At 46.4% G+C, this 23,209-nt stretch overlaps 1 protein-coding gene across 6 annotated transcripts in view; it reads right to left on the bottom strand.

Moving 5' to 3' along the window:
- The window catches only part of LOC119178190 (ATP-binding cassette sub-family C member 4), a 2,441,444-nt gene that overhangs the window by 1,526,858 nt on the left and 891,377 nt on the right, over nt 1–23,209 (bottom strand). The gene's annotated exons all lie outside the window — the stretch shown is intronic.

The following is a 23,209-nucleotide window of genomic DNA, read 5'->3' as shown; positions in this document are numbered from 1 at the left end:
TACCACGATGACTGACCAGGCTACTTAATGTCAACAAGATCCGTCAGCCCCGCAACCGATTGTTGTGGTGCAACCTCGTGACCCAGGCCCATTCAACGGCACGAGTGGCATAGACGTCAATGACTGGCTGGTTCTGTATGAGCGCGTCACCAGCAGCAACCATTGGGATCCGACGCTTTTGTTGGCGAACATCATCTTCTACTTGCATGGCACGGCAAAACTCTGGTACGAGATGCATCAAGAAGAGTTGACTAGCTGAGACATCTGTAAGCAGAAATTGCGCTATCTATTTGGGAAACCTACCGGACGTCAAGTGGCCGCAAAAAAGAGCTTGCGACTCGTGCCCATACATCCACAGAGCCGTACATCGCGTACATTCAGGACGTGTTGGCTTTGTGCTGCAAGGTCGACAAGGACATGCTCGACGAGGACAAAGTCGGACACATCCTGAAAGGAATTGCCGATGACGCCTTCAATTTTCTCCTGTGCAAAGACTGCTCAACGGTGAAGTCGGTCATCGAAGCATGTCGTTGCTTCGAACAGGCAAAAAGTAGGCGCATTGTTCACCAATTTGACCGCCTTTCCAACACGGCGGATACGTCCTCTTGCGAAGATTTGCCCACACTACATCAACCACCAGCGTCGGAAAACATCACCAGAATAGTCCGTCGGGAACTCGAGGCTATGGCACCCGCTATGTCTAGCGTCAGCGCGCCAGGACACAACCTGGATGGTGTTTCAATGATTCATGCCGTGGTTTGCCAAAAGATCGCGAATATGGGCATTTCGCCACCTCATCAAAATGCCCCTGCTACTTCCAGCTAGGCTCCAGTTGTTGCGCCTGCCACTCCGAACCACACGTTCGTGCCACGACGAAACCCAGCTGAATGGCGCACTCATGATGATCGGCCCATATGTTTCACGTGCCATCGGATAGGACACATCGCTTACCACTATCGCCGCCGTTGGACCTCATCACCTCGACCGAGCTTCTATGATTGGGAGAGTCGCTCCGAACGTGCCCCTTATGCCCCGTCCTACCATGCTGAGACAGGTTTAGAGCGTAATCCAGAACGTCGGACCAGCCGCTTGCCATCGCCCGTGCGTCGTCAGTCCCGCTCGCTCCAACCCCGACGTTCTCGGTCTCCCTACGACCGTCGCTCGCAAAACTAGCCGGTGCAGCCCACGGAGGTGACGCTGCATACACGACTCGGACTGCAAATCCTCTGATTACTTTCGACCAGCGGTGCAACCTTCTTACAATTCTCTTTGATGGTTTACCTGTAACTGCTCTTATTGATACCGGTGCACAAATATTTGTGATGAGCTCAGACCTCCGCCGCCGCCTCTAAAAAGTTATGACGCCTGCAATTGCACCTACCGTTCGTACAGCGGATGGGAGTACTCCTGCTGTGCTTGGAATGTGCACTGCGAGATTAACGATTTCTGAGCATCAAACTTCAGTTCTGTTCGCTGTACTGGAAAATTGCCCTCATCACTTCATCCTTGGACTCGACTTTCTGACTTCACACGCTGCGCTCATTGTTCCAAAGTTCTTCTTCGGCTCAAACTACCATCTTTCTCAGAGACCGTCTCTAGCAGCCCACCTCGTCTACGCTCTGTCGATTTCCTCAGACTTCCGCCGCAAGCCGCAGTCCAAGTCCAACTCCCGCCATATCCTCCAGTACCCGATGGTGATTATGTTGCTGCCCCAATTTCGGACGTGGCCGTGACACGTACTCTTGCACTCCCCAACACGGTGGTTACCGTTAAGGACAACCGAACTTCATTTCCCGTCCTCAATTTTGGCTTCTCAGCGCAAGTTTTTCCTCGCGGCATGTCACTTGTGCATCTAACACCACTGCTCGACCACACAGTTTCTTCCCTAACCACCGATTCGCCACCCGATTTCTCATCAACGTCGCTCTCATCACGTTCCTGTTCCGACCTTTTCAAGCCAATGCTATCTGAAAAGCTCTGCTATCTGAACAAGTCTCTGCTTTCTGCCGTGTGCTTGCTTCTTATCAGGACATCTTTGACTTCGGCGACCGTAATTTGGGCCAGACATCCGTGGTAACCCATCGCATCGACACCGGTGACGCTCAACCCATTCTCCGGCGACCCTACTTTGCGTCAGCCCTGGAGCGTGCTATTAGACAGCGAGAAGTCGATAAAATGCTTCATAAGGGCATAATCGAACCCTCATCTAGTCCCTGGTCCTCACGCTTTGTACTTGTTCAAAAGAATGACAATAGCTGAAGATTCCGTGTTGATTACCGCCATCTTAACCACATTACCAAGAAAGATGTCTATCCCCTACCGTGCATAGATGATGCACTCGATTGCTTGCATGTTGCCAAATATTTCCCTTCAATAGACCTTCGCTCAGGCTACTGGAAGATTGCTGTGGACGACAAAGACAGAGAGAAGACGGCCTTCGTGACTCCTGATGGACTTTATCAGTTTAAGATGATGCCTTTTAGGTTATGCAATGCCCCCGCGACTTTTGTGGGCCTGATGGACTCTCTTCTTCGAGGCATGAAGTGGACCATCTGCCTCTGCTATCTTGACGAGGTTATTGTTTTTTCGACTACTTTCGACGACCATCTTACCCGTCTGTCCACAGGGCTTGATGTTTTCCGACGTGCCAACTTGCAACTTAACTCGTCCGAATGCCGCTTTGGGCAACGCCAAATCTGCGTACTCGGCCATCTTTTTAACGCTGCGGGCGTTAAACCAGACCCTGCGAAAGTCCGAGCAGTTCGCAACTTCCCCACACCCTGCTCATCCAAGGACGTCCGAAGTTTTCTATGACTGTGCTCCTATTTCCGTCGTTTTGTCGAGAAGTTTGCTGAAGTAGCCCGTCCTCTAACCTGCCTCCTCGAAACGGATGTCGCATTCACCTGGGGCCAACAGCAAGCAAACGCCTTCTCATCGCTCGTTGACATTCTCACCGAACCACCAGTCCTAGCACACTTTGACCCATCTGCCGTCACGGAGCTTCGTACTAACGCAAGTGGCTACGGCATAGGAGCAGTGCTGGCGCAGCGGCAACAAGGCATGCACCACGTCGTCGCGTATGCAAGCCGACTGTTGTCGCGCTCGGAACAAAATTATTCCATCACAGAACGCGAGTGCTTAGCTCTCGTCTGGGCCATTGCGAAATTCCGACCGTAACTGTATGGCCCACCATTCCCAGTTATTACGGACCACCATGCGCTTTGCTGGCTCTCCTCACTCAAGGACCCTACGGGACGCCTTGGTCGCTGGGCACTGCGCTTACAAGAGTACACTTTTTCCGTATCCTATAAATCCGGACAACTTGACAAGGATGCCGACTGCTTGTCCCGTTACCCAGTCGATCCCCCTGACACGATGGAAGATGGACAACAGGCCCTCGTTCTTTCAATTACCGACTTCACCGACATAGCTGCTGAACAATGCCGCGACCCCTCTTTGCGTGCTATTATCAATGGTCTTACTCTCCCCACCCTGACCACTCCTTACAACTGTTCGTTCTTCACAACGACATCTTGCACCACTACAATGCCCGCCCTGATGGTGCTGAGCTTTTACTCGTTGTTCCTGTGCATCTTCGCTCAGACGTTTTGGCCCAGCTGCATGATGCCCCCTCCGCTGGACACCTAGGGGTGTCACGCACGTATGACCGCATTCGCCGCCAATTCTTTTGGCCTGGCCTCTACCGTTCTGTGCGACAGCACGTTGCGGCATGCGACCTCTGCCAGCGCCGCAAGACACCTGCTCTGGGGCCTGCTGGTACCCTCCAGCCCATTGAAGTACCAGATGAGCCACTTTTCCGAGTCGGCCTTGATCTTCTAGGACATTTTCCCGTGTCGGCCATTGGTAATAAGTGGATTGCTATTGCTACCGACTACGCTACGCGGTATGCTGTTACACGCACCCTCCCTACCAGCTGCGCTACTGATGTAGCCGATTTCCTTCTTCATGACATCATTCTGCGTCACGGTCCTCCTCGTCAGTTGATCACTGACCGCGGCAGCTGTTTTCTATCTAAAGTAGTCAACGAGCTCATGTGATCCTGCTCTACCCACCACAAGTTCACTACAGCGTACCATCCGCAAACTAACGGCCTCACGGAATGCCTCAACCGTACCCTGACGAATGTGTTAGCGATGTACGTCTCCAAGGATCACAAATATTGGGACATCCACTTACCTTTTGTTACCTTCGCATACAACAGTTCACGTCAAGATACAGCTGAATTTTCACGTGTTTACCTATTGTTTGGTTATGACCCGCCTTTGCCCATGGACACCATGCTCCAATCTGACGCCCCCTCATCGACTGCTTATGCGCGTGATGCCCTTGCCCGAGCTGACATCGCCCGCCAAGTAGTCCGGGATCGTTTAAGTGCCTCGCAGCTTAACCAAAAGAGTGCTTACGATCGCCGGCACGACGACGTACAGTACTCTCTGGGGTCGCTCGTCTTGCTGTGGTTACCATCAGGTCGTCTTAGTCTCTGCGAAAAACTGATGTCCCGTTACGTTGGCCCCTACCGCGTCATACGCAAGGTCACCAGCGTGACGTATGAGATAGCTCCACTCCATACCACGTCAGTACCAGCTTCATCCCGACCGATATAGTGCACGTCTCACGGCCTAAAGCATAGTACTCACGCTCCGAGAATAGATCGCACCGGGACGGTGCTTCTGCCGCCGGCTGGTAATGTCACGGGCTAACGTGGATGCCTGAGGATGACGACGACGAAGTGCTGAACGTGAACGTGCTCGGACTGCAGCAGCGTTGTACGCATTTGCTCGCCAGTGTATACTTTATTCCCCGTAACATCATATATATATATATATATATATATATATATATATATATATATATATATATATATATATTTGCAGGTTTGCAGGGAATGAACTCTTGGACGCCGGTAAATAGTATGAATAAAAAGAAGACACACGTCGATAAAGAGAAAGGTTTCTTTACGTTTCGGCCGTGGGACCGGCCTTCGTCCGAATAATGTTATTCTGATGAAGGCCGGTCCCACGGCCGAAACGTAAAGAAACCTTTCTGTTTTTCGACGTGGGTCTTTTTTTAATCACACACACACACACACACAAATATATATAAATATATATATATATATATATATATATATATATATATATATATATATATATATATATATATATATATATATATATATATATATATATATATAGTGAGAGTAATAATTCAAAGGGCCAGTTAGTCTTCGTGAAGGTATGGGATATGGCACAACGGGAGCGTTGTCAACAAGAATAAATATATTTATTTCCCAACAGTTTCGGGAGGGGTCCTCGCTTCATCAGGGGATGAGTTATACTGACATCAACTTCCAAACTTCGTTGCTGTCGCGTCCCTCTCGCCTTGAAAGATGTTTGCGAGAGTGAGAGGGAACTAAAATAAGGGGAAAAAACCAAAAAGGGGGAGAAAAGACGAAAAAGAAAAAGAAAGAAAAGAAAGAAAGTGAAAAAGAGGAAGCACCACTGTCAACACAGAGAACGAAACCAACTGTCCGTGTACGTCCACATACGGTTCATATCACGTGCTGTTCAGTTCTATATATATATATATATATATATATATATATATATATATATATATATATATATATATATATATATATATATATATTATATATATTATATATATATATATATATATATATATGTGTGTGTGTGTGTGTGTGTGTGTGTGTGTGTGTGTCTGTGTGTGTGTGTGCGTGTGTGTGTGTGTGTATGTGTGTGTGTGTGTGTTGGTGGCAGAAGACGAGAACGAAGAAGTGAATGGCAGCTGTGGCTGAGTAAACAGTCCTTCACTTGAAGTTCCTGCCTATCGTTTCCTCTCGCGACAGACTGGTGGACGTGCTGGGTACTGTACTGCAACGTCTTATGCCTGCTGGTCCTGAACCAGAAGCAACCACCGCCAGTGCACCAGGGTCTGCTGATATCTGTCGAAGCAGCCGCGGTCTTCAAGGACTACCACCACAGTACGGCCCCTTGGCAAGTTCCGTGAGGACAATGTTTGCCACATCCGCAACCCAAACCGAGCATGACCCACTCGCTAGAGTACCCTGTGTCAACAACGCGCCTCGAACACCGAACCCATTCCATGGTGATGCCGGTGAGGATGTCGAAGACTGGCTTGACCATTTCGACCGGGTCGCTGCCATCAACGACTGGGACAATCGCCGTAAGTTGAAGAATGTGTATATCTCACTCTTAGATGCACAAAGAGTGTGGTATGAGAACCACGAAACTTCATTCACAAGTTGGCAGGAATTCCATCGGCAGCTTCGCGAGGCGTTCAGTAACCCCGAACGGAAAGAGAGAGCGGAGCAGGCACTTTCTTCGCGATTTCAAATGCCGAACGAGAGCGTCGCCATGTTTGTCGAATAAATTGTTTCGACGGGCTGATACCCACATGCCAGAAGACAAGAAAGTGCGCCTGCTAATGCAAGGCGTAAAGGAGCAACTTTTCGCGGGCCTTGTGCGCAACCCTCCTACGGCTGCGTCCGAGTTAATACGTGAGGCCACAATTATGGAGCGCATGCTTCGGCAGCGGGTGTCGCAGTATGAGCGTCAGACGACCATGTCCGCTGCGTGCTCGCTTGTACGAGGAGGTGATAACAAGGAGGTCCTCACAAAACTCATACGACAAGTTGTACGCGAAGAACTTTGAAAATTTCATGCAGCGTCTCCTCCCAGTAGCGTTGCTCTTACGGACGTCGTTCGTAACGAAATCAGGCAGTTCGTTCACTCCTCACCACCATCGCAAGTCGACCCTCCCACGCTTTTGTACGTGGATGTCCTACGCCTCTCTACACCGTCGACAGAACGTTTTGCTCATCCACCTATTGGGATCCCCAGACGCTTTCCAAGTCCAGCCCATCGCCTGCCTTCTCAGGCCGATTTTCGTCCTGGCCCGCGGAAGTCCACCGTCTGGCGTGCATCCGACAATCGTCCTTTGTGCTACCATTGCGGTGAAGTTGGACACATGTACCGCGACTGTTACTACCGAAGAATAGGCCTACGCGGATTCCACCCAGATGCACCTTGTGCACGCTATGGTGAGCGCCCACAAGGAATTGCGGATTACTTGGAAAGTAGTCATCACGCTCCTGTCCCGCCGCGACGACAGTCACGGTCACCATCACCCCGTCCGTCCACATCAACGCCCCGCGCCCGACCCGCCTTTGGGTCCCCTGGTGTCAGTGGCGCAAGCCCACGCCGGGGACACTATCCGTCATCAAGTGAAACAAATGCTCGACGACGACGTAATTCAACCATCGACTAGTCCTTGGGCGTCACCGGTTGTTCTGGTTAAAAATAAAGATGGTTCATTACGATGCTGCGTCGACTACCACAAACTGAACAAGATAACGAAAAAAGACGTATATCCTCTTCCTCGTATTGATTACTCCTTGGATCGCCTGCGACACGCCCGTTACTTCTCTTCCATGGATCTCCGTAGCGGATATTGGCAGATTGAAGTAGATGAACGGGACCGAGAAAAAACAGCGTTTATTACACCGGCCGTTCATTATGAATTTAAAGTTCTCCCTTTTGGCCTGTGCTCCGCTCCAGCCACGTTACAACGAATGATGGACACCGTTTTATGTTGCTTGACGTGGTACTCTTGTCTAGTGTATTTAGACGACGTAGTCGTTTTTTTACGACTTTTGAACAGCACATTGAGCAGCTTGAGGTGGTTATTCTGGCTATTCGCACTGCCGGCCTCTCTCTGAAACCGAAAAAGTGTTATTTTGGATATGAGGAACCGAAATTTCTTGGCCACATTGTCAGCAGCAGTGGCATTCGCCCCGATCCTGACAAGGCTATGGCAGTTGCTTTGTTCCAGATACCGAAAACAAAGCATGATGTACGCCGCTTTTTGGGACATTGTGCTTATTACCGCCGCTTCGTGCCGAACTTTTCAAAAATCGCCGACCCTCTACAACAACTCGTCAAGGATGACGTTGCCTTCGTCTGGGGCCCCAAACGATCCGGCGCTTTCCGCGACCTTCAACAACGCCTAGAAACGCCACCGATCCTAGGTCACTTCGACACCGAAGCAGACACAGAAGTCCTCACTGACGCGAGTAGCCTTGGCCTCGGAGCTATTCTCGTGCCATATCAAGATGGCGTGGAACGCGTATCGCCTACGCAAGCCGCACGTTGTCATCTGCGGAGAACTATTCGACGACTGAAAAAGAATGTCTGGCGGTTGTATGGGCCATAACGAAATTCAGGCCCTACTTGTACGGACGCCCCTTCCGAATCGTCAGTGACCACCACTCTCTCTGCTGGCTAGTGAATCTGAAGGATCCTTCGGGCCGTCTCGCAAGATGGAGCCTTCGGTACAAGAATTCGATATAACGGTGGTTTACAAGTCTGGTTAGAAACACACCGACACTGACTGTCATTCCCGCGCACCCGTTGAGGTCACTGAAGAAGACAATGATGAAGACTTCAACTGCCTTGCTATTCTCACATTATTAAACGTGGCTGAGCAGCAACGCGAAGACTTAGAATTACAACCACTGATCAAATACCTTCAGGGACGTCGCCCACAACCCCTACGTCAGTCCGTGCGTGATTTGTCATCTTTCTGTCTACGCCAAGGCATTCTTTACAAGCGCAACTTTCATTCAACGAAAACTGATTACCTCCTTGTCGTTCCTGCTGCTCTCCGCGGTGATCTTTTGCGTGCTTGTTACGACGAGCCATCGTCAGGGCATCTCGGCTTCGAGCGTACTCTGGCGCGGATCAAAGACAAATACTATTGGCGCAAACTTACAAAAACCGTCCGGCAGTACGTCAAGACATGCACAGCCTGTCAGCGCCGCAAAATTCTAACGACGAAACCAGCCGGTCTGCTTCAGCTTTCGCGACCCCCTCACGCACCTTTTGAAAAGGTCGGGATGGATTTACTCGGCCCATTTTCGAAGTCTACGGCTGCTAACCGCTGGATTGTGGTTGCTACCGACTACTTGACTAGATACTGCGAAACACAAGCCGCCCAGCTAGCAACTGCCTTCGAGGTGGGTGACTTTTTATCAGAACATCGTTTTCCGCCACGGTGCTCCCGCTGTCGTTATCACAAATCGTGGTACTGCTTTTACGGCACAGTTGCTCCGACAGATCCTGTTGCTGAGCGGCATGACGCACCGAACAGCAACTGCGTACCACCCGCAGACTAACGGGTTAACTGAACGCCTTAACTAAACAATTGCAGATATGCTTTCGATGTATGTCGCCAAGAATCGGAAGAATTTTGATGAAATCCTTTAGTATATAATATTTGTCCACAATACGGCTTTGCATGAAACCACTGGCTTTGCTTCTTTTCCTCTGGTTTACGGCCGCAACGTCACCACAATGCTTGACACCATGCTGCAACCAACTCTGCCGGACACGATTACCCCGGACACAGATGTATTTGTTCAGCATGCTGAAGAAGCCTGGCAGCTGGCGCGCTTTCGCATTTTATCGCAGCAAAATCAAGATGCTCGCTGATACAACGCCCACCACAGAGCAGTAATATACGAATGCAGTGACCTAGTCAGGGTCTGTACTCCTCTACGTCAACGGGGACGCTCAGAAATATTGTTATGTCGGTACTTCGGACCCTACCGAGTTCTTCATCGCCTCCGCCAAGTGAACTACGAAGTTGTCCCAGCAGACACGTCACACCGTTCTCGCAGACCACGCTCCTCGGATGTGGTTCACGTCTCCAGGATGAAGCCGTACTATTCGCGTTGACTGCAAGTCAAGAAATTTGTGATGTGGCAATAGCCTTGGAGACAATTGTGCATTAATTTCTTGCTTCATTATTTTTCACCTCGTCATTTTTTTTTTGAAAGGACACAGTCATTTCTGACTACCTTTTGTTGTTTGTTGGAGCCGTGGCATACATGCGATGCTTCTTTTTTTTCTTTGAGGAGAGGGTAATGCCACGCTGTGTTGGTGGCAGAAGAAGAAGTGAATTGCAGCTAGCTGTGGCTGAGTAAACAGTCCTCCACTTCGAGTTCCTGCCTATCGTTTTTTCTCGCGGCAATATATATATATATATACATATATATGGAAAAGAAGTGTATACCTAAGGGCTCGTTTTTCCGTGTTTTTAACACAATAATAATGAGATCTAACCGACAGTAATGCCAAGCAATGTACAGGGGAAGTTATTAGAACCAATGGAATGTAAATAAAAAGAAAGAAAAGTGGATGAAAAACTAACCAGCCGTCAGCAGGAATTGAACCTGCGACCTTCGAATAACGCGTTCGATGCTCTAACCACTGAGCTACCACGGCTTTTTTTTCCTTTATTACCTGTTTTTCTTTACAGGTGTTCACACAGAAACATGAATGATAAATAACACTTGGACCAATATTTGATCCGAAGTGCTCACATTAAAATTTTTTCAGGTTGCACAATTCCTCTAACATTGTTAGCCAGCTGGGAGGTTCTTCTTCTTCTTTATACACCTCAGTGATATACCGCAGATTTGCAATGAAGTTCTCCCGGACTGGACGTCTTTTCTGGTCAAGATGTCTGTAAGCCATAGTGGTCTGCCAGATGCTGTGAAGGCTAATTACCATAACCATGTCGTATGGTATGCCGTCGTCCTCATCCACACAGAGAAAACGAATGCCATGGCTTGTATTGGGGAGATCTTTTTTCAATGTTCTTTGAAGGATGTCCCAATGAAAGACAGCGTCCCAGCAATGAATAAACACATGGTCTATTGTCTCAGGTGTTTTACAAAGTAAACAATTGGTTGTCCATAGTACATCGATTCTCTTGTCTGCTAGCCACTGCTTTACGGGGAGTCCCGGAATGCAATTTAAAAAAGAAAGTTTTTGCCCCTGCTTTTACTTTCATCCTTTTCACCCTTTTCAAAAGGTCCTGTCCGGATCCTCCATTGAACATAGATCTGTACAAAGGTGTTGGGAACAAGACATCACGGAAATCCCTGTACTGATTTTTTCGCTTAACAGTGGCAAGATATTCCAGCGAAAAGCGCACTTTGACAAACTCGAAAGACTGTATAACTTCTCTCAAAAAACCAGACACATATCGGCACATATCACGTTTGTAGACACAACAAAATCTGAGATGCGTGATGACAGCCACTGAGCCACCACAGCGGCCTTCCCTCCATCCACTTTTTTTGCGGTTTATATGGGAATTTAGAAGTAGGAGTGACAGTCAGCGTCATCTATTTGCCAAGCGACGAGTGTGAAAACACTCTTTTATGCGCATGTTTGGCATCACGTAGCACGTGACCTTATTATGAGCGGGCAGCTGATTAATGGTCCCTCGTATACAACCTAATGACACAAAGTCTGCCATTACGAGGCCCTCGTTTAATGAATTAAGGGAAAGAAGTGTGTACCTAAGGGCTCGTTTTTTTTGTGTTTTAACACAATAATAATGAGATCTCACAGACAGTAATGCCAAGGAATGTACAGGGAAAGTTAATAGAACCAATGGAATGTAAATAAGAAGAAAGAAAAGTGGATGAAAATATAACCATCCGTGAGCAGGAATTGAACCTATGACCTTCGAATAACGCGTTCAATGCTCTAACCACTGAGCTACCACAGCGGCCTTTCCTCCATCCACTTTTTTGGGGGTTTAAATGTGAATTTAGAAGTAGGAGTGACAGTCAGCGTAATCTATAAACCAAGCGACGAGGGTGAAAACACTCTTTTATGCGCATGTTTGCGTCACGTGGCACATGAACTTAATATGAGCTGGCAGCTGATTAATAGTGCCTTGTATACAACCTAAAGACACCAAGTCTGCCATTACGAGACCCTCGTTTAATGAAATAAGGAAAAAAAGTGTATACCTAAGGGCTCGTTTTTCCGTGTTTTTAACACAATAATAATGAGATCTAACAGACAGTAATGCCAAGAAATGGGCAGGGGAAGTTATTAGAACCAATGAAATGTAAATAAGAGGAAAGAAAAGTGGATGAAAATATAACCTGCCGTGAGCAGGAATCGTCGCTTGGCTCATAGATTGCGCTGACTGTCACTCCTACTTCTAAACTCACATATAAACCCCAAATAAAGTGGATGGAGGGAAAGACGCTGTGGTAGCTCAGTGATTAGAGCATCGAACGCGTTATTCGAAGGTCGTAGGTTCGATTCCTGCTCACGGCTGGTTATTTTTTTATCCACTTTTCTTTCTTCTTATTTACATTGCATTGGTTCTAATAACTTCCCCTGTACAATCCTTGGCATTACTGTCTGTTAGATCTCATTATTATTGTGTTAAAAACACGGAAAAACGAGCCCTTAGGTGTACTCTTCTTTTCCTTATTTCATTAAACGAGGGTCTCGGAATGGCAGACATGGTGTCATTAGGTTGTATACGAGGGAATTAGCAGCTGCCCGCTCATAATAAGTTCACGTGCTACATGACGCCAAACATGCTCATAAAAGAGTGTTTTCACACTCGTCGCTTGGCTTATAGATGGCGCTGACTGTCACTCCTACTTCTAAATTCACATCATTATAATCATCATCAGCCTGACAACGTCCACTGCAGGACAAAGGCCTCTCCCATGTTCCGCCAGTTAACCTGGTCCTGTGCTTGCTGCTGCCAATTTATCCCCGCAAACTTCTTATTCTCATCTGCCCGCCTTACCTTCTCTCTCCCTCTAACTCGCTTTCCTTCTCTGGGAATCCAGTTAGTTACCCTTCACGACCAGCACGTATCCTGTCTATGCGCTACATGCCCGGCCCATGTCCATTTCTTCTTGATTTCAGCTATGATATCCTTGACCCCCGTTTGTTCCCTAATCCACTCTGCTCTCTTCTTGTCTCTTAAGGTTACACCTACCATTTTTCTTTCCATTGCTCGTTGTGTCGTCCTCAATTTAAGCTGAACCCTCTTTGTAAGTCTCCAGGTTTCTGCTCCGTAGCTAAGTACCGGCAGGATACAGCTGTTATATACCTTTCTCTTGAGGGATAGTGGCAATCTATCTGTCCTAACTTGAGAGTGCTTGCCAAATGTGCTCCAGCTAATTCTTATTCTTCTAGTTACTTATATCTCATGGTTCGGCTCCGCGGTTATCACCTGCCCTAAGTAGACATAGTCTTTTACAACTTGAAGTGCACTATTACCTATCTCGAAGCGCTGCTCTTTTCCGAGCTGGTTGTACATTACTTTCGTTTTCTGCAGATTCATTTTAAGACCTACCTTTCTGCTCTCTTTGTCTAACTCCGTAATCATGAGTTGCGATTCCTCCCCTGAGTTACTCAGCAATGCATTGTCATCGGCGAAGCGCAGGTTACAAAGGTACTCTCCATTAACTCTTATCCCTAACTGTTCCCATTCTAGGCTTCTGAAAACCTTCTGTAAGCACGCGGTAAATAGCATTGGGGAGATTGTTTCCCGCTGCCTTACACCCTTCTTGATTGGTATTCTGTAGCTTTCTTCATGAAGCACTATGGTAGCAGTTGATCCCCTGTAGATTTCTTCCAAGATGTTTATATATACTTCATCGACGCCCTGATTCCGCAGTGTCTGCATGACGGCTTGATACTTCTACTGAATCAAACGCCTTCTCATAATCTATGAAGGTTATGCATAGTGGTCGGTTATATTCTGAGCATTTCTCTATTACCTGATTGATAGTATGAATGTGGTCGATTGTTGAGTAGTCTGTTCCAAATCCTGCTTGTTCCTTTGGTTGATTGAATTATTATGTTTTCTTTACTCTGTTAGCAATTCCTTTTGTAAATAGCTTGTATTCTACAGAGAGCAAGCTAATCGGCCTGTAATTCTTCAAGTCCTTGTCATCTCCTTCCTTAGGTATGAAGATGATGTTAGCGTTCTTCCAAGACTCTGGTACTCTTCCTGTCAGGAGACACTTCGTAAACAGGCTGGCTAGTTTTTCTAACACAATCTGTCCTCCATCTTTCAGCAGATCTAATGTTACCTGATCCTCACCAGCAGCTTTGCCTCTTTGCATGCTCTCCAAAGCTTTTCTGACTTCTATTATTTCTCGTGGGGTGTCATCTGGGTTACTGCTAGTTCTTATAGTATTAAAGTCGTGGTTGTTCCGGCTACTGTACAGATCTCTGTAAAACTCCGCCGCTATTTTAACTATCCTATCCATATTGGTAGTTATTTTGCCTTCTTTGTCCCTTAGTGCATACATCCGATTTTCGCCTATCCCAACTTTCCTCTTCACTGCTTTGACGCTTCCTCGGTTTTTCAGAGCGTGTTCAATTCTCTCCATGTTATGCCTTCTTACGCCGAATTCCTTACGCCTATTAGTCAACTTTGAAAGCTCTGCCAGCTCTATTTTTCCTTTATACTTGAGACTTTTATAATTTGACGCTTCTTAATGAGATTCTTCGTTTCCTGGGAAAGCTTGCCAGTGTCCTGTCTAACTACCCTTCCTCCAGCTTCCACTGCACACTCCGTAATGATACTCGTCAGATTATCATTCATTGTATCTATGCTAAGGTTGGTTTTCTCACTAAGAGCAGAGTACCTGTTCTAAAGCGAGACTCTGAATTTTTGTACGTTCCCTCTCAGTGCTAGCTCATTGATTAGCTTCTTGCGTATCAGTTTCTGTCGTTCCTTTCTCAAGTCTAGGCGAATTCGAAACCGTACCATTCTATAGTCACTGCATTGTTCCTTGCCAACCACTTCCACATCCTGCACGATACCTGGGTGTGCACTCATTATAAAGTTTATTTCGTTCTAATTTTCGCTATTAGGGCTCCTCCATGTCCACTTGCGGTTTGCTCGTTTTCGGTAGAAGGTATTCAAAATCCGTAAATTATTGCGTTCTGCGAATTCTACTAGTAGCTCTCCTGTGGCGTTTCTAGTACCGATGCCATCATCTCCTACTGCCTGGTCTCCAGCCTGCTTCTTCCCTACCTTTGCTATAAAGTCTCCCATCAGTATTGTATACTGTGGTTTTACCTTATTTCACGTCTTCATAGAAGCTTTCAACTGAAGCGTCATCATGGCTGGATATAGACGCGTAAGCCTGTACCACCTTCATCTTGTATCTCTTATTCAGTTTAATTACGATACTTACCACCCTTTAGTTAATGTTATAGTATTCCTCTATGTTGCCAGCTATGTTTCTGTGAATTAGGAACCCCACTCCCAGTTCTCTTCTGTCAGCCAAGCCCCGATAGCAAAGGACGTGCCCATTCTGCAGCACCGTATAGGCCTCATCTGTCCTCCTAACCACGCTGAGCCCTATTATTACCCATTTAACTCCCTCTAGCTCCTCGAATAGTACAGTTAGACTTCCCTCACTAAATAAGGTTCTAGCGTTAAACGTTGCCAAGTTCAGGTTCCAATGGCGGCCTGTCCGGATCCAGAGATTCTTAGCACCGTCTGCTGCGTTGCAGATCTGACCGCCGCCGTGGTCAGTGGCTTCGCAGCTGCTGGGGACTGAGGGCCGTGAATTATTTGACGTATGCATGTGGGAGGTAGTGGCCAGATACTGCACCAGGGTGGCAAATTCTTCTCTGGTGAGGGAGTGCGTTACCGGCGGTGGTTACCGGGGAGGCCACACCCCAGGCCTCGTAATGCAGTTCCATCACCACGCGGATTTTTTTATGCGGTTGGGAACTGCGCGGCACCTGGATTTGAACCGCGGACGTTTTGCATGCGAGGCGGATGCTCTCCACATAACCACATATATCAACATACATGTTGATACAAACCTGTATCATATGGTACTGGTTTGTATCAGGTAACAGGTAACATGTATGATATGTAACAGGTATGATACAAACCTTTATGCTGAACAAACCCCACATATCAATCATCAAATATTACAATAACTACTGTAATTGAATTTAATCACAGTTTAATCATGTATCGTCAAGTTTTGCATGTCAGTTCATGAAATGAACAATAATAACGCTCTTTCCTAAACCTGCCACCATCAAAAAATTTCGAAGTTTCATCGGCTTGTGTTCGTATTTCTGGGCATTCATCCGAAACTTCGCGTCTATTATATCACCTCTCACGCAACTTCTCAGCAACTGTAAAGACCTCTTATCGTGGTCTCCTTCCTGCGACGAGGCTTTCAGCACCTTGCGACGGCTTCTCACGACACCACCCATTCTACGCCATTTCGATCCTGAGGCTACAACTGAAATCCACACCAACGCCAGTGGTGTAGGCCTGGGTGCTGTGCTCGCAGAGCGTAAACCAGAGCATCAGGAATACGTCATGGCATACGCTATTCGCACACTTACCAAGGCTGAGAGCTACTACAGCGTCACACAAAAAGGAGTGCTTGGCCATTGTGTGGGCCCCTGAAAGTTTCGCTCACATCTATATGGTCGTTCTTTTGACGTCGTGACCGACCACCACGCGATGTGCTGGCTTCAGGCGTTAAAAGACCCGTCTGGCCGCCTCGCTCGCTGGGCGTTGAAAATTCAAGATTATGACATACGCGTGGTTTATCGGTCAGGACGGAAGCATGCTGACGCCGACGCCCTTTCCCGTTCGCCCCTGTTCCAGAATGCCACAGCTGACTCCGCTTGCGATTCCACATTGTCATCGCTTGACTTTGACACCATTGCTATCGAAAAACGCAATGACCCGTGGACTGCGTCTCTTCTCAATCATCTCTCCGACTCTTCTGAACTCCCAAAGACGCGAACGCTCCGGCGCCAAGTTCCACACTTCTCGATACGTGACACGCTTCTCTATCGACGTAACTACGCACCAGAGGGACGCAAGTGGCTGCTCGTCGTTGCACAAATCCTGAGGTTGCAGATTTGTTCCTCTTTCCACGCTGACCCACAATGTGGCCACGCAGGAGTCTTCAAGACCTACGAAAGGCTCCGACATTGCTACTACTGGCGTGGTATGTATACCTTCGTCCGCAACTTCGTCCGCTCTTGTGCCGAACGTCAGCGCCAAAAATCTCCACCACACGCCTCCGCCGGTGAGCTGCAGCCTTTACCATGCCCTTCCCGACCTTTCGAACGAATTGGAATAGATATTTATGGGCCACTTTCATTGACTTCGACTGGCAACAGGTGGATAATAGTTGCTATCGACCACCTAACGCGCTATGCTGAGACCACTGCTCTTCAAACGGCTACAGCACAGGAGGTTGCCACTTTCCTACTGCGTCATTTTGTGTTGCGTCATAGAGGCCCTCAAGCACTCCTCAGCGACCGCGGCCACCACTTCTTGTCCGAGGTCATTGAAAAATTGCTCGCTGAGTGTGCTATTGTACATCGCACATCTACCGCTTACCAGCCTCAAACCAATGCGGCTACTGAGCGCTTTGATCGTACTCTCGGTGACATGCTATCTATGTATGTGACGCCTGGTCACTTTAACTGGGACTTAGTGCTCCCATTCATTACATACGCCTATATTACGGCAACGCAGGCGACAACAGGCTTCTCCCCTTTTTACCTCCTCTATGGCCGTCACCCCTCCCACACCATTGACACCATTCTGCCCTATCAACCGGACGCGTCCGAGTGCCTACCTATCTTGGACGCCGCCAGACGCGCAGAAGAATGTCGTCAGTTAGCTTGTCGTTTTACCTGCGATGACCAAAACAGGCAAAAAGCAATTCATGATGCCCAGACCTCAACTCCCGTTTTTCTTCCGGGCGCTGTTGTGTGGCTGTCACGGCCGCATCGCACACCTGGGCTCTCTTCCAAACTTCTGCCAAAGTACGATGGGCCATATCGTATTCTCGAACAAACTTCGCCAGTAAACTACCTCATTGAGCCCCTTACGCCTCCGTCAGACTTGCGACGTCGCAACCACGAGGTTGTACACGTCCAGAGGCTCAAGCAGTACCACGGTTCAACGCCGCCTGCACAAGGCTGAGTCGCCAGGATGGCTCCTTTTTTTCTCCGTGGGGCCATTGTAAAGAAGAGGAAGTACTCCGGCGCAGAGGCAGCAGCATCGAGCGTGCAGCAGCTTCTCGAGCTCGGAAATTGCGGCTGGTGCATCGCCTTCCAAGCCTTCGAAGCATCAACCTTTCTGCTCAATAAATCTCCTTTATATATATATATATATATATATATATATATATTATGAAGTCTTGGTTTGGATTACCTTTTATTAGGCCCGAGGAACCGGCAGCCGACAGCTACGATGAATGAGCCAAGATGATGATGCTACGCTACAACGATGGGGATGCATGAGCCACACATGATAATGATGATAATGTACCGGTGAAGAGGATGCGTATACTAAATGCCCACATCAATTCCCCCCACGTGAAAGCGGCCAGCCTGGCCGCGGCAAGTCAAGGGGACAAAGAACGTCGCATGAAGGGCTTCATACGGAAGACATGGACGACCTCTGTAGTTCGATAACGGCGATCTGCTGGGGCTACAAGTGGCGTCACGCGATAATTCACTGGTGAAGTCTCTTCAAGAACTATGTACGGCCCAATAAACCGAGGCTGAAATTTGTCGCACAATATATATATATATATATATATATATATATATATATATATATCCCGATTTTCGCGTCCAATATGGGACGCTCCTTTTGCTATATCACGCCTCCTTCTTTGATTATGCTTTGGCGGCTAAGATCTACGCATACCACAAGGATTTAATAAATTTATCATCGATGATAGTCGTCGGAATGGAGATGTAGCAAGCGTCAACGAGAATACATCTACGTTGAACTGCCAAACACCGAAACATACTTTCGGCAACCCCTCGCTTATCAATGTACAGTAAACATTCAATTACATCTGTAAAGCCGCGTTTTACTTTCGTGTCATATGCTGATTCCTCTGACGGAGTGATCAAGCATGTTTTTCAAGGAATGATTGCTGTTATGTTTTTTTAATAAGTACTGCACTTTCTTTAATATATTCAGGATTGCGTGTACTATAATTTGCCGCAATAACTAATAGCCTCAATACTGTATCTGTAGCGTGCAAATAATAATAATATTGCTACTGTTATATTACTGTTACTATCAACTTACTATCAACTTCATTCATTCATTCATTCACTCATTCAGTATTACTCTCAGCCCTGTTTAGCGCTATTACAGGAGTGGAAGATACACGTAAACGTACTGGCAATGTACGTGCAAACAATATGGTATAATCGGGTATATCCCACTTTAGACAATATAAGCATATCTTTATAACATCAGAGCACTAGCAGTACTATACAACAAATATATCAGAGACTTGGGAACAGTTACAATTACTAAAGGGTGGAAATAGTTGTTCAGCGAAAAAAAAAAACTTTATAGATGCAAAGTGCACACACAAGAGAAATCGGGTTTGATAAATGTGGTCATGCATTCAGGTAGCCATTATTTCTCAGCCAGCTGAGCCATCTGGTCTCAGACGGCTCGGCTGGCTTAGGCGAGATTTGGCTCTTGTTCAAAGCACATGTTATGCACTGCTAGATGCAATATATCCCACTAATTCAAAAGAACACTAACAAGTACAACCCATGGATCACGCACGATGTAATTCACATAAAACGAAGAATAAAAAGACTGAGAAAATCTAGTAGGGTCTTCCCGGACCCGGACTTCCACCACAAAATAAACTCATTAAACAGGCTGCTAAAAGAAGAAACAAAGTTAGCAAGGCGTTACTGCTGCAGTACAACGCTTAGCAACATTATCCAACATTCACCCCAAAAATTCTGGCGATATATTAGATGTAAAGAAAGCAGTGCAAAACCACTGTCACTCAAGGAAGAAAAGCAACAAGCAGATACGTTGGCCTTTTTTTTTCATTCCGTATAAGGTCCTGACAATGGCATTGCGCATGCCTACAGGCCAGAAAATATAGAGAGAAACGAGACGCTAAGTGCACCAGTCATAACCGAAGCAGGCGTGCTTTCATTCCATTGAAATTAGACGATAAGAAGTCCACCGGCCCAGACGGAGTCCCGAACTGCTTGCTGAAATGCTACGCCGAACCCGTAAGCAAATACTTATCTCTTCTTTACAACAAGTCAGTTTCAGAACAATGCCTGCCAGCTGAATGAAAAATGGCGAAAATAGTGCTTGTCTACAAATCTGGCAATCCTTCTTCTCCGTCTAATTATAGGTCTATTTCTCTCACATGTACTTGCTGCAAAATTCTAGAGCATATTATAGTAAAATCTATTACCCAGTTCGTCGAGGTAAACAACGTTCTCCATCCCCATCAACATGGCTTCAGGGCTGGTCTCTCTACCGTTACCCAACTTGTAGAAATCCCGCATGATCTCACTAAAGGAATAAACGATCAGACATACACATAATTCTACTACACTTTTTAAAGGCATTTGACCGTGTCTGCCATGCCAAGCTTCTTCAAAAACTCTGACATATTCTAAGGGGATGGACCAATCTTCCGCTGGATTAAGTGCTATTTAACTGACCGCCGCCAATTTGTCCAGTTAAGCGCCAGCACTTCTGAAGCTATGCCGGTGCTTTCTAGAGTACCTTAGGGTTCAGTTTTGGCTCCTATCCTGTTTTTTTTTGTTTATAAACGACATAACTTGTAGGGTTCAATCTAAAATTAGGGTACTTGCAGATGACTGCGTCCTGTATAAAGAAATACAAAGTCAGCAAGATCAAATAAGTTTGAACAATGATTTCGCCTTGTTAGAACAATGGTGCGAGAGTTGGCAAATGGTAATCAACTTCGATAAAACAGTTGCAATGACAGTAACAAAAAAGAAATCCACTTTTACTTTCCCGTATGGCTATGATAGCATCATCCTTAAAACAGACACTCAGTACAAGTACTTGCGCGTCGTCATATCGTCAGATCTCGGATGGTCGGCGCATGTAGATCACGTGACTGGCAAAGCGATGCGGAAGCTAATGTTTTTAAAGCGGGCCTTGCGATACTCGACAAGAGAAGCCAAGCTCTTGGCTTCTCTTGCCAGACAATTATACGCTCTATCTTAGAATATGCGAGCGTGGCATGGTTCCCGTCTACCCAAAAACACATAGCCACTATTGAGGCCATCCAGCGCAAAGCCGCGCGTTTTATGTGTAACAAATATAGGCGCACCGACTCGCCTACGCAAATGCTGACAGATATTGGCCTTCACACGCTGGCCAGTCGTGCGATGCTATCCCAACTCAAATTTATGTACCTAATCCTACACAACGAACTTAAAGTAGATTCGAACACCTACATTTCTTTCAACACTTCTAGAGAAACCCGTCACAAGCATCACCTTACACTGCAAGAATGTTTATGCACCGACAATACTTTTAGTTCTTCGTTTTTTTTCCGCGGGCAGTGCGAGAGTGTAATGCTTTACCCGAGACGGTGGTTGTGCAGCCCACTGTCAACAAATTTTACGAACTTGCTGGCCAAGCTGTTCTATCAGCTACATGATAGCGACGCTATCAGGATTGTACTGATCATTGTTTAAAAAGGTGGAAGTCGGTACCAACTTTGTATGTTGCGTGCTTACATTTTCCTTTCTTTTTCGTGTTTTTTTCAGTGTGTGCACATGTGACTGAGACATGTGCCTCGTTATTAATGTAGGTCCATAATTGTTATCATTGTATACCATGATTTATTTTGTACCCTTGCAATTGTATAGGTATGTGAATATAGCATGTTTGTTGACACTTTTCAACCCACTCCTGTAAAAATGCCTGACGGGATCGACAGTATTGTTAAATAAAATAATTCAATTAAAAAAAATCTAAGCTTAGTAGGCGAGGTTACAATGTCATCGGGTAACAAGTTTCATTGAGTAATGGTTTTATGGAAAAAGCTAAACTTAAGGCAATTATTTCGGGCAAACGGCGAGGGAATGTACATGCTATGACGATGTGTAGAAGTTTCATTGTGTTTCATTTCAAAGTATTCATCCTGATAAATTTTCATCCTGTGGTGTATATTTTCATAGAGATACTTCAGTCGCTCGAAAGAGCTTCGGACCTCGAGCGGAGAAAGGTCAGCATGTTTGCACAACTCAGAAGATGAATGGCAGTGCTTGTACTTGTTAAAAATAAACCTCGAAGCAAGCATTTGTACTCTGTCCAGTTTACTTTTGTTTGATTGTGTATAAGGATCCCATACAATTTTAGCGTACTCAAGGATAGGGCGTATCAAGATTTTGTATGCTAGGCTTTTAATATCTCTAGAGGCATATCTTAGGGTTGGCTAAGTTCCCAGAGAGCCTTATTGGCTTTAGAAGATACATTCTCAATGGGGGTATCCCAGCGGAGGTCGTGCGTAATTGTTAAACCAAGATATTCAAGCTCTTTAACGCTCACTATAATGTGGTTGCCAATAGAATACTGAAAGCTGAAGACATTTTTTTTGCGAGAAACGCACATGCAGGCTGTCTTATTTAAATTTATTTCTATTTGCATCTTTCGCGGCAGTGTTTAATTTTCTGTAGGTTTGCGTTGAGCTCAACTTTGTCTGAGGGTGTGCGTATTTCTTTATGCAATATACACTTATCAGCATATAGCCTGACCGGCACTGAGAGATCGCGGGGTACGTCGTTCACGAAAATTAAAAACAATACAGGCTCCAAGATGCTCCCCTGAGGAACTCCTGAGAGGACAGGGCGCATGGTAGACTGCGAACTTCCCAAACGGACAAATTGATGGCACCTATGAAGGTATGAATGAAACCACTGGGCTATGGAGACATTATTGAATATCACAGCAATCTTCTGTTGTAATTTAGGATGCGACACCTTGTTGAAAGCTTTATAATAATCTAGGCTCACGATATCTGTTTCACTACGAGAGTTTATGGTTTGGGCGAAGTTGTGCGCTAGTTTGATTAGCTAATAGTTGATAGACCTTTGCGGAAACCATGTTGGTGTGGGTGTAGCAGGTTGTGATGGTCGAGGTATGTCATCAGATAATTAGCGACAATGTGTTTGAGCACTTTCGAGCAAGTAGAAATCAAAGAAATTGGTCTGTAATTTTTAGTAAGGTGGTAGGCCACCTTCGAAAGTCATTTTCGTTCGCGAAATAAATATTTAGGGTTTTGTTTTTTTGCACGCTCAAACATCAACATATATGTTGCGACAAAAATTATCCTCCTAGCGTCATTAGTTTGCGAGTTACAGCAAGTTTTCTATACCCTATTCTCCTATAGCAAAACCGGAACCACATTTCCAACTGTGGTCTCGGTTTCGAAAAATCGCTTTCAAAAGCAAAGGTTGTTTCGTAC

The sequence above is a fragment of the Rhipicephalus microplus genome, chromosome 1 (assembly GCF_043290135.1).
Source record: "Rhipicephalus microplus isolate Deutch F79 chromosome 1, USDA_Rmic, whole genome shotgun sequence".
Lineage (NCBI taxonomy): Eukaryota > Metazoa > Arthropoda > Arachnida > Ixodida > Ixodidae > Rhipicephalus > Rhipicephalus microplus.
Note: the sequence above shows the minus strand (reverse complement) of the source record. Positions and strands in the feature narration are given on the sequence as shown.